This window comes from Lagenorhynchus albirostris, chromosome 13 (genome assembly GCF_949774975.1).
Source record: "Lagenorhynchus albirostris chromosome 13, mLagAlb1.1, whole genome shotgun sequence".
In the NCBI taxonomy this organism is placed as follows: domain Eukaryota; kingdom Metazoa; phylum Chordata; class Mammalia; order Artiodactyla; family Delphinidae; genus Lagenorhynchus; species Lagenorhynchus albirostris.
Window position 1 is genome coordinate 25214649 of NC_083107.1, and position 13798 is coordinate 25228446.

The window sequence follows — 13798 nt, forward strand, 5'->3', positions numbered from 1 at the left end:
ACTCAGAGGCTAGCCATCCAAGCATGTTGTGCAAGTTATACCATCAAACTCCACTGGTAAAAATGCTATCGTGGTGGCCACTGGGCTCAGACATCTCTGCCCAGCTCCTGATTCTGGGCATAGGATTTTACATCCAGGACGTGCCATAGACACCTTTGACAGTTAGATGTCTGTCTCTCATCATCCTTGCTAGAAGGCATTCTACACGGCACCCCTTTCTTTATGGTATTTGCTTCTGAACTGACATCCTACAGTTGGTTGCCAGAGCCTGGGCCACATGCCCAGGCTTGAGCTGCAAGGAAAGCTGGGGAAACAGGCCCATGGGATCAGGAGTCACAACATAGAGAAGTCCTAAATTAAGAGGGTGTTCAAAGGGGCTGGGCAGGCCCAAAGCTTGACAACACACCCACCACACCCAACAGTCACTGAATGTGCTGCACTGCAAAGTTTAAGACAATCCACAGATTCAATGCAATCCCTATCAAATACCAATGGCATTTTTCACAAAATGAAAAATTCTAAAATTTGTAGGAAAACACAAATAGCCAAAATGATCCTGAGAAAGAAGAAAAAAACTGAAGGTATCATGTGCCCTGATTTAAAACTATACCACAAAGCTACAGTCATCAAAACAGTATGTACTGGCACAAAAATATACACATAGATCAATGGAACATAATAGAAAGCCCAGAAATAAACCCACACTTATATGGTCAATTAATCTATGACAAAGGAAGCAAGCATATCAAGTGGAGAAAAGACAGCCTCTTCAATAAATGATGTTAGGAAAACTGGACAGCTACATGCAAAAGAATCAGACTGGACCACTTTCTCACACTACATACAAAAACTCAAACTGGATTCAAGACTTAAGTGTAAGACCATAAAATTCCTAGAAGAAAACATAGGCAGTACTCTCTTTGACATCAGTCTTGGCAATATATTTTTGGCTATGTGTCCTTAGGCAAGGGAAACAAAAGCAAAAATAAACAAATGACACTACAACAAACTAAAAAGCTTTTGCACAGTGAAGGAAACTATCAACAGAATGAAAAGGCCATCTACTAAATGGGAGAATATATTTGCAAGCAATATATTTGATAAGGTGTTAATATCCAAAATATACAAAAACACACACAACTCAACAAACAATCCAATTTAAAAATGGGCAGAGGACCTAAATAGACATTTTTCTAAAGAAGACATACAGTAGGCTAACAGACACATGAAAAGATGGTCAACATCACTGATCATCAGGGAAATGCAAATCAAATCCACAATGAGATATCACCTCACACCACCAGAATGGCTACCATCAAAAAGACAACAAATAGAGATGAGGGGAAGATGGCAGAAGAGTAAGACGCAGAGATCACCTTCCTCCCCACAGATACACAAGAAATACATCTACAAGTGGAACAACTCCTACAGAACACCTACTGAATGCTGGCAGAAGACCTCAGACCTCCCAAAAGGCAAGAAAGTCCCCACGTACCTGGGTAGGGTAAAAGAAAAAAGAATAAACAGAGACAAAATGATAGGGACAGGACCTGCACCAGTGGGAGAGAACCGTGAAGGAGGAAAGGTTTCCACACACTAGGAAGCCCCTTCGTGGGCGGAGACTGCGGGTGGCAGAGGGGGAAAGCTTCGGAGCCGCGGAGGAGAGCACAGCTACAGGGGTGCGGAGGGCAAAGAGGAGAGATTCCCACACAGAGGATCGGTGCCAACCTGCACTCACCAGCGCGAGAGGCTTGTCTGCTCCTCCGCCGGGGCCGGCGGGGCTGGGAGCTGAGGCTCAGGCTTTGGTCGGAGTGCAGGGAGAGGACTGGGGTTGGCGGCGTGAGCACAGCCTGAAGGGGGCTACTGCACCACGGCTAGCCGGGAGGGAGTCCGGGGAAAAGTCTGGAGCTGCCGAAGAGGCAAGAGACTTTCTTCCCTCTTTGTTTCCTGGTGCGCAAGGAGAGGGGATTAAGAGCGCTCCTTAAAGTAGCTCCAGAAAAGGGCGCGAGCCGCAGCTAAAAGCGCGGACCCCAGAGACGGGCATGAGACGCTAAGGCTGCTGCTGCCGCCACCAAGAAGCCTGTGTGCGAGCACAGGTCACTATCCACACCCCCCTTCCGGGGAGCCTGTGCAGCCTGCCACTGCCAGGGTCCCGGGATCCAGGGACAACTTCCCCGGGAGAACGCACGGTGCGCCCCAGGCTGGTGAAACATCACACCAGCCTCTGAAACCGCAGGCTCGCCCCGCACTCCGGACCCCTCCATCCCCCCGGCCTGAGCCAGAATCCCTGAAGCAGCTGCTCCTTTAACCCTGTCCTGTCTGAGCGAAGAACAGATGCCCTCCGGTGACCTACACGCAGAGGCAGGGCCAAATCCAAAGCTAAGCCCCAGGAGCTGTGAGAACAAAAGAGAGAAAGGGAAATCCCTCCCAGCAGCCTCAGAAGCAGCGGATTAACGCTCCACAATCAACCTGATGTACCCTGCCTCTGTGGAATACATGAATAGACAACGAATCATCCCAAATTGAGGAGGTGGACTTTGAGAGCAAGATTTATGATTTTTTCCCCTTTTCCTCTTTTTGTGAGTGTGTATGTGTATGCTTCTGTGTGAGATTTTGTCTGTATAGCTTTGCTTCCACCTTTTGTCCTAGGGTTCTATCTTTCCATTTTTTGGTTTTTGTTTTTTTCCTTTAAAAAAATTTTTCTTCTTAATAATTATTTAAATTACTTTATTTTATTTTATCTTACTTTTATTTTATGTTATCTTCTTTCTTTCTTTCCTTCCTTCCCTCCTTCCTTCCTTCGTTCCTTCCTCCCTCCCTCCTTTCTTTCTTCTTTCTTTCTTTCTTTCTTTCTTTCTTTCTTTCTTTCTTTCTTTCTTTCTTTCTTTCTTTCTTTCTTTCTTTCTACTTTTTCTCCCTTTTATTCTAAGCTGTGTGGATGAAAGGCTCTTGGTGCTGCAGCCAGGAGTCAGGGCTGTGCCTCTGAGGTGGGAGAGCCAACTTCAGGACACTGGTCCACAAGAGACCTCCCAGCTCCACATAATATCAAATGGCGATAATCTCCCAGAGATCTCCATGTCAACACCAGCACCCAGCTTCACTCAACGACCAGCAAGCTACAGTGCTGGACACCCTATGCCAAACAACTAGCAAAACAGGAACACAACACCACCCATTAGCAGAGAGACTGCCTAAAATCATAATAAGTCCACAGACACCCCAAAACACACCACCAGACGTGGACCTGTCCACCAGAAAGACAAGATCCAGCCTCATCCACCAGAACACAGGCATTAGTCCCCTCCACCAGGAAGCCTACACAACCCACTGAACCAACTTTAGCCACTGGGGACAGACACCAAAAACAACGGGAACTACGAACCTGCAGCCTGCAAAAAGGAGACCACAAACACAGTAAGATAAACAAAATGAGAAGAAAGAAAAGCACACAGCACATAGAGGAGCAGAATAAAAACCCACCAGACCTAACAAATGAAGAGGAAATAGGCAGTCTACCTGGAAAAGAATTCAGAATAATGATAGTAAAGATGATCCAAAATCTTGGAAATAGAATAGAGAAAATGCAAGAAACATTTAACAAGGACCTAGAAGAACTAAAGATGAAACAAGCAATGATGAACAACACAATAAATGAAATTAAAAATACTCTAGATGGGATCAATAGCAGAATAAATAAGGCAGAATAACGGAATAGTGACCTGGAAGATAAAATAGTGGAAATAACTACTGCAGAGCAGAATAAAGAAAAAAGAATGAAAACAACTGAGGACAGTCTCAGAGACCTCTGGGACAACATTAAATGCACCAACATTTGAATTATAGGGGTCCCAGAAGAAGAAGAGAAAAAGAAAGGGACAGAGAAAATATTTGAAGAGATTATAGTTGAAAACTTCCCTAATATGGGAAAGGAAATACTTAATCAAGTTCAGGAAGCACAGAGAGTCCCATACAGGATAAATCCAAGTAGAAATACGCCAAGACACATATTAATCAAATTGTCAAAAATTAAATACAGGGCTTCCCTGGTGGCGCAGTGGTTGAGAGTCCGCCTGCCAATGCGGGGGACGCGGGTTCGTGCCCCGGTCCGGGAGGATCCCGCATGCCACGGAGCGGCTGGGCCCGTGGGCCATGGCCGCTGAGCCTGCATGTCCGGAGCCTGTGCTCCACAGCGGGAGAGGCCACAGCAGTGAGAGGCCCGCATACCGCAAAAAAAAAAAAAAAAAAAAAATTAGATACAAAGAAAACATATTAAAAGCAGCAAGAGAAAAACAACAAATAACACACAAGCAAATCCCCATAAGGTTAACAGCTGATCTTTTAGCAGAAACTCTGCAAGCCAGAAGGGACTGGCAGGACATATTTAAAGTGATGAAGGAGAAAAACCTGCAACCAAGATTACTCTACCCAGCAAGGATCTCATTCAGATTTGATGGAGAAATTAAAACCTTTACAGACAAGCAAAAGCTGAGAGAGTTCAGCACCACCAAACCAGCTTTACAACAAATGCTAAAGGAACTTCTCTAGGCAAGAAACACAAGAGAAAGAAAAGACCTACAATAACGAACCCAAAACAATTAAGAAAATGGAAATAGGAACATACACATCAATCATTACCTTAAATGAAAATGGACAAAATGCTCCCACCAAAAGACACAGATTGCCTGAATGGATACAAGAACAAGACCCATATATATGCTGTCTACAGGACACCCACTTCAGACATAGAGACACATACAGACTGAAAATAAGGGGATGGAAAAAGATATTCCATGCAAATGGAAACCAAAAGAAAGATGGAGTAGCAATTCTCGTATCAGACAAAATAGACTTTAAAAGAAAGACTATTAGAAGAGACAAAGAAGGACACTACATAATAATCAAGGGATCAATCCAAGAAGAAGATATAACAATTGTAAATATTTATGCACCCAAAATAGGAGCACCTCAGTACATAAGGCAAATACTAACAGCCATAAAAGGGGAAATCGACAGTAACGTATTCATAGTAGGGGATATTAAAACCCCACTTTCACCAATAGAAAGATCATCCAAAATGAAAATAAATAAGGAAACACAAGCTTTAAATGATACATTAAACAAGATGGACTTAATTGATATTTATAGGACATTCCACCCAAAAACAACAGAATACACATTTTTCTCAAGTGCTCATGGAACATTCTGCAGGATAGATCATATCTTGGTTCACAAATCAAGCCTTGGTAAATTTAAGAAAATTGAAATTGTATCAAGTATCTTTTCCGACCACAATGCTATGAGACTAGATATCAATTACAGGAAAAGATCTGTAAAAAATACAAACACATGGAGGCTAAACAATACACTACTTAATAACGAAGTGATCACTGAAGAAATCACAAGGAAATCAAAAAATACCTAGAAACAAATGACAATGGAAACACGACGACCCAAACCTATGGGATGCAGTAAAAGCAGTTCTAAGAGGGAAGTTTATAGCAACACAAGCCCACCTTAGGAAACAGGAAACATCTCGAATAAACAACCTAACCTTGCACCTAAAGCAATTGGAGAAAGAAGAACAAAAAACCCCAAAGTTAGCAGAAGGAAAGAAACCATAAAAATCAGTTCAGAAATAAATGAAAAAGAAATGAAAGAAACGATAGCACAGATCAATAAAAGTAAAAGTGGTTCTTTGAGAAGATAAACAAAATTGATAAACCATTAGCCAGACTCATCAAGAATAAAAGGGAGAAGACTCAAATCAATAGAATTAGAAATGAAAAAACAGAAGTAACAACTGACACTGCAGAAATACAAAAGATCATGAGAGATTACTACAAGCAACTCTATGCCAATAAAATGGACAACCTGGAAGGAATGGACACATTCTTAGAAAGGCACAACCTGCCAAGACTGAATCAGGAAGAAATAGAAAATATGAACAGACCAATCACAAGCACTGAAATTGAAACTGTGATTAAAAATCTTCCAACAAACAGAAGCCCAGGACCAGATGGCTTCACAGTCGAATTCTATCAAACATTTAGAGAAGAGCTAACACCTATCCTTCACAAAGTCTTCCAAAATGTAGCACAGGGAGGAACACTCCCAAATTCCTTCTACGAGGCCACCATCACCTTGATACCAAAACCAGACAAGGATGTCACAAAGAAAGAAAATTACAGGACAATTTCACTGATGAACATAGATGCAAAATCCTCAACAAAATACTAGCAAACAGAATCCAACAGCACATTGAAAGGATCATACACCATGATCAAGTGGGGTTTATTCCAGGAATGCAAGGATTCTTCAATATATGCAAATCAATCAACGTGATACACCATATTAACAAATTGAAGGAGAAAGACCATATGATCATCTCAATAGATGCAGAGAAAGCTTTTGACAAAATTCAACACCCATTTATGATTTAAACCCTGCAGAAAGTAGGCATAGAGGGAACTTTCCTCAACATAATAAAGGCCATATATGACAAACCCACAGCCAATATCGTCCTCAATGGTGAAAAACTAAAAGCATTTCCACTAAGATCAGGAAGTGGACCAGGTTGCCCACACTCACCACTCTTATTCAACATAGTTTTGGAAGTTTTAGCCACAGCAATCAGAGAAGACAAGGAAATAAAAGTTTTCCAAATCAGAAAAGAAGTAAAGCTGTCACTGTTTGCAGACAACATGATACTATACATAGAGAATCCTAAAGATGCTACCAGAAAACTACTAGAGCTAATCAATGAATTTGGTAAAGTAGCAGGATACAAAATTAATGCACAGAAATCTCTGGCATTCCTAAACACTAATGATGAAAAATCTGAAAGTGAAATCAAGAAAACACTCCCATTTACCATTGCAACAAAAAGAATAAAATATCTAGGATAAACCTAGTTAAGGAGACAAAAGACCTGTATGCAGAAAATTATAAGACACTGATGAAAGAAATTAAAGACGATACAAATAGATGGAGAGACGTAGCATGTTCTTGGATTGGAAGAATCAACATTGTGAAAATGACTCTACTACCCAAAGCAATCTACAGATTCAATGCAATCCCTATCAAACTACCACTGGCATTTTTCACAGAACGAGAACAAAAAATTTCACAATTTGTATGGAAACACCAAAGACCCCGAATAGCCAAAGCAATCTTGAGAATGAAAAATGGAGCTGGAGGAATCAGGCTCCCTGACTTCGGACTATACTACAAAGCTACAGTAATCAAGATAGTATGGTACTGGCACAAAAACAAAAAGATAGATCAATGGAACAGGATAGAAAGCCCAGAGATAAACCCACGCACATATGGTCAACTTACCTTTGATAAAGGAGGCAGGAATGTACAGTGGAGAAAGGACAGCCTCTTCAATAAGTGATGCTGGGAACACTGGACAGGTACATGTAAAAGTATGAGATTAGATCACTCCCTAACACCATACACAAAAATAAGCTCAAAATGGATGAAAGACCTAAATGTAAGGCCAGAAACTATCAAACTCTTAGAGGAAAACATAGGCAGAACACTCTATGACATAAATCACAGCAAGATCCTTTTTGACCCACCTCCTAGAGAAATGGAAATGAAAACAAAAATAAACAAATGGGACCTAATGAAACTTCAAAGCTTTTGCACAGCAGAGGAAACCATAAACAAGACCAAAAGACAACCCTCAGAATGGGAGAAAATATTTGCAAATGAAGCAACTGACAAAGAATTAATCTCCAAAATTTATAAGCAGCTCATGCAGCCCAATAACAAAAAAAACAAAAAAAAACAATCCAAAAGTGGGCAGAAGACCTAAATAGACATTTCTCCAAAGAAGATATACAGACTGCCAACAAACACATGAAAGAATGCTCAACATCATTAATCACTAGAGAAATGCAAATCAAAACTACAATGAGATATCATCTCACACCAGTCTGAATGGCCATCATCAAAAAATCTAGAAACAGTAAATGCTGGAGAGGGTTTGGAGAAAAGGGATCACTCTTGCACTGCTGGTGGGAATGTGAATTGGTACAGCCACTATGGAGAACAGTATGGAGGTTCCTTAAAAAACTTCAAATAGAACTACCATATGACCCAGCAATCTTACTACTGGCCATATACCCTGAGAAAACCATAATTCAAAAAGAGTCATGTACCAAAATGTTCACTGCAACTCTATTTACAATAGCACAGAAATGGAAACAACCTAAATGTCCATCATCGGATGAATGGATAAAGAAGATTTCGCACATGTATACAATGGAATATTACTCAACCATAAAAAGAAACGAAATTGAGCTATTTGTAATGAGGTGGATGGACCTAGAGTCTGTCATACAGAGTGAAATAAGTCAGAAAGAGAAAGACAAATACTGTATGCTAACAGATATATATGGAATTTAGGGGGAAAAATGGTTTTGAAGAACCTAGGAGTAAGACAGGAATAAAGACACAGACCTACTAGAGAATGGACTTGAGGATATGGGGAGGCGGAAGGGTAAGCTGTGACAAAACGAGAGAGTGGCATGGACATATATACACTACCAAACGTAAAATAGCTAGCTAGTGGGAAGCAGCCGCATAGCACAGGGGGAGATCAGCTCGGTGCTTTGTGACCACCTAGAGGGGTGGGATAGGGAGGGTGGTAGGGAGGGAGACGCAAGAGGGAAGAGATAGGGGGATATATGTATATGTATAACTGATTCACTTGGTTATAAAGCAGAAACTAACACACCATTGTAAAGCAATTATACTCCAATGAAGATGTAAAAAAAAAAAAAGATAACAAGTAAATGTTGGTGAGGATGTAGAGAAAAGGGAACCATCCTCACTGTTGATGGGAATGTTAATTGGTGCAGCCACTATGAAAAACAGTGTGGAGGTTCCTCAAAAAATTAGAAATAGAACTATAATATGATCCACTAATTCCACTTCTGGTTATTTTTCCAAAGAAAACAAAAACATTAATTTGAAAAGATATGTGCATCCCTATATTCATTGCAGCATTATTTACAATAGCCAAGATATGGAAGCAACCTAAATGCCCATCCATAGATGAATGGATAAAGAAGATGTATATACATACAATGGGATATTACTCAGCCATTAAAAAGAATGAAATCTTGCATTTGTGACAACATGGATGGACCTAGAGGGTATTATGCTAAGTGAAATAAGTCAGACCTCTACCATATGATTTCACTTATATCTAAAAAACAAAGCAAACGAACTTTAAAAATAGGGTATCTGTATTCAATGGGAAGGAGAAAATAGTCAGCAGGCTAAATGACACCAGGAGAACTAACTATAAACGAATTGACCTGGCTGGATGATTCACCCTCTCCACACACATTCTGTAACCCAGTGCCTCTCCACAGATGTATTCAGTGTCACAGTAAATGAGGAAAAGGCCACTATGAAATATTGCCATGAGTCCCCCCTGCAGTGCCATCCTAAACATGAGGGCTATCATGTCTGATCCCCTCATCCCGATGGCCACAGGATTATGTATCCCCCAAACAGTTTGCCTGAGAAGAGCATGGTGGCATGCTGAGGGTGACGTGGGAACACTGTGTGGTCTCAGGCCTTTCTGAGCCCTAGGTACCTCCTCTGCAAAGTGGAGATCATGAGACAGAATATACAAAGACATTAGTTCAGAGCCTGGTACATGGTGGATCCTGAATACCAGTTACCTAAGCACATCACTCATAATATCAAGTTTCTATGCGGTAAGAACTCAGTGATTAAAGAAAACTCCAGATGTCAGAAACAGCAAATGCCCCGTCTTGGGAACATAGGAGAGATTGGTTTGTTCTGAATGGCATGCAGTGCTCTGGCCTAGAGAGCAGATTTCAGTGGGGATTGGCAGGAGGGAGGCTGGGCAGGTAGGCAGGGAAGGCTCAACCAAAAGGGAATAGAATCCCATCAGCACTCAAAAGCACAGCACCTAGACTGGAAACACTGTGGAGGATAGACTGGTGGGAAGTGAGACTGAAGTCCTGGGGAAAGATGCTGAAGGCCACTACTAGGCTTATGACAGAAGGACAGAGATGTGAAATTAGTGAGAAAAGTATGAGATAGCCCAAACAGGACATAATAAAAGATTGAAAGTGAGGGGTGGAGACGGGAAAGACTCCAAGACAGTGGTTCTCACCGTTGGGCTGCTCTTTGGAAAAATGGTGTACCATATATAAGAAAAAGAAATTTAAAAACCCTTGAGTTGGACTTCCCTGGTGGCACAGTGGTTAAAAATCCGCCTGCCAATGCAGGGGACACAGGTTCGATCCCTGGTCCGGGAAGATCCCACGTGCCGCAGAGCAACTAAGCCCGAGCACCACAACTACTGAGCCTGTGCTCTACAGCTCACGAGCCACAACTACTGAAGCCCGCGTGCCTAGAGCCTATGCTCCACAACAAGAGAAGTCACCGCAGTGAAAAGCCCACGCACCACAATGAAGAGTACCCCCTGCTCTCCACAACTAGAGAAAGCCCATGGGCAGCAATGAAGACCCAACGCAGCCAAAAATAAATAAATAAATAGATAGATTTATTTAAAAAAAAAAAAAAAAAACTTGAGTAAAGGAGACAGAGAGTTCAAAGGAAAGGAACAAATGGCTATTGGATGTATGAAAAATGATTAACGTCACTCAGAATAGCGAAAATGCAAATTTAAAACATATTGATGTACCATTTTTCACCCATCAGCTTGGCAGAAATCAAATAATCATAACACACCCTACCGCAGGGAAAGAGCTACTCTTTCTTCCAGCACATTGCTGACAGGAGAACACAGGCTCCATGAGGTCAGTTTGACACTGTCCATCAATTACAAGTACTCCTGCCCGTTGATCCTGAGATCCCATTTTTCTTACAGGCATACCTACACATGTTGTGTAAGTTTATTCACTGGGGCATAATTTGCCATAATAAGGCCGGGACCAACCTAAATCCTATTATTTGTGGACTTGTTAGGTAAATTAGAGCATACAATGGAATTACTTAGTCATCACATATTAAAAAAAAAAGAGGCTAAGTATTAATATGGAATGATCAGTAAGATACAGTTAAGTCAAAAATACAAGTTGTAGAACAGTGTGCATACAAAGTTATCATTAGTGTATAAAAAGGAACTGAAAATAAAATAAACATGTACCTGTGTAGTATAGTCATAAACTTTCTTCTGGATAGAGGAACTGGGTGATTGGTAGACAGGCATAGGAGAGAGACTTTATTGTGTAATCTTTTACATCAGGTGCAAGTATTATTTATTCACCAAAAAAAGGGATTAAATTAATTACCTACTAGTGTGAAGGCAACACCATCGAGTGAAAAGGACTTGGGGTTAGACACCTGAATCCACCAAATGTGAAAAGTTTAAGTTAAAAAAAAACGATGCTCAGCCCACACACTGGTCCAATTACATCAGAATCTTGTGAGGAGGGTAGGCGGAACCCAGGCATCAGTAGTTTTTAAAGTTCCCCAGGTGATTCCAATGTGCAGGCAATGGTTTTAAAAAAACAAACAAACAAACAAAAAACCCATGACAGTAGCAACTCTGGTGTTTTGGCTTCAGTGCTTGCGGGGGATCAGCTGAGCCTGTGTCAGTCTCAGCACTGAAATCTGACTCCTCCACCCCATAAGCACAGCTTGATCCCTTTGCACTTCTCTGTATCTGTTTCTGGCCCAGCATCATCTGGTCCTTATCTTTGTAGCTTCCTCAATCCTGCCCCCTAGACAACAGGAGCTCAGTTTTCTTATGGACTTGCCAAAAAGCCAAGTAAACTTCCTAACCTCCTGTCACTTCAGTGATGGGAAATGTATTACTTTTAATTAAGAAGGCAATTGTCCCAGCAGGAATGAGTGAGGGCCCTCTCGCCCGATGACTTCAGTTTGGATGATTTCAGGTTCAAGGAACAGAACACTCTGACTCCAACAATAAAGATACTTGTTGTTTCAAATAAAAAGCTTCCTGGTGGTGGGCTGGGCTCCAGGCTGGGTGCATTAGGGCTCTGGCCCCACTTCTCTGAGAATGTCTTGGCCTTGTCTTGCTCCCTGAGTTGGCTTCATCTTCATGCTGGTAGCAAGATAGCTGCAACGTGTCCAGATTTCATCCACAAACTACAAGATCCAGAGAAAGAGAAAGGACCTGCCTCCCCCTGGGTTTCTTTCTTATAAGGGAAAAAAAACATCCTGAAACTCCCAGCAGCCTTCTTTCCCCTTAATCTCATTAGTCAAATTGCCACATAGCCATTCTAAACCTTCTAAATCTTGAAAGAGGAGTAAGTTTATCATGGTTGGTTTACACCAGTGGTTCTCTGCTGGGAGGGTCATTTTGCCTCCCAGGAGACATTTGACAATAACTGAAGACATTTTGGGTTGTTTCAACTGGAGTTGGAGATGTCACTAGCAAAGATGCTGCCCAACATTCTATAATCACACAAAAGCCCCAACAACAGAGAATTATCCAGTCCAAAATGTCAAGAGTACCAAGACTGAGACACCTGGCTTAAACCAACCAGGGGCCAGCCCTGGAGCTGAGGACGGGGTTACCTTCCCCTAGCCATTTGGTGGACCCCAAACAATATCAGGTTTTTTTAGGGAAAAGAAGGGATGTGGTAGGCAGCCAACAATGTCCCCTATATTACTTCTTCAAAGGTTTTGGGGTCCAGCCCCTGCCTCCTGCAGAGTAATCCAGACACAGAATTTATAAACTGGTGGAGAAATCAAAACAGAATACAGGGAACTATAGTCCCAGAACCCAGTGAGGCTAACCCTCGTGATTTAGTATTTATATTTTTGCAGAACTAGAAAGTTGGCACTCAAAATGACCACAGGACACTTGCTCATTGGTCAATCAAAGAACATTAAAACTTTGCTTCTCTAAACCTTATCAGAGGGGACAGTGTGGCATCGCTCTCGGTAGGATTTTAGCCATCAGAGAAAATATGTGGTTGGCTGCTCCACTTGCAACACTGGTGTGTGTCTCAAAGAGACATGGAAGTTCAGGGAGTCAAGATTAAAGTATCGGGCTTCCCTGGTGGCTCAGTGGTTGAGAGTCCGCCTGCCGATGCAGGGGACACGGGTTCGTGCCCTGGTCCGGGAACATCCCACATGCCGTGGAGCGGCCGGGCCCGTGAGCCATGGCCGCTGAGCCTGCACGTCCAGAGCCTGTGCTCCGCAATGGGAGAGGCCGCAACAGTGAGAGGCCCACGTACCGCAAAAAAAAAAAAAAAAAAAAAAAAAAAAAAAAAAAAAAGATTAAAGTATCAGCTAAAACATCCAGAACAATATATCCCTGTTCTTTGTTTTATAGCTGAGACAGTTATTTGTCCAGTATCTCTTTGGCCTAAAAACAAAACCATTAATTACAAAGACAAACTTTTTAGAGCAAAGAGCAGGGTTGACATGCCATCCTGGAAACTGTATATGTCTGTATAGATTTCTGATTACTAAGCCTCTGGAAATATCTTGAGAACTAACTCATGCCTACAGAACAGGCACAAACTTCTGGTGTCATCAGGACTCAGCCACCCCCAGTGGACGGCAGCTGGTTTCCATGCCAACATGACTCTATTCCAGAATTCTGTTCTATAACTTAGTTTTATTAAACCTAAAACTTCATTCACCCCATGGTTCATATCCCTATAAGTTATAGTCACTACCAGTGGTAGTCATTAGCTCTAGTCACCAAATGTTTCTAGTTCTCCCTCTAAGTTCATGGTAGGATTGCATAACCCCATCCCTTTAAATTTAGATGTGATCATGTGACTTGCTTTGGTCAACGAAA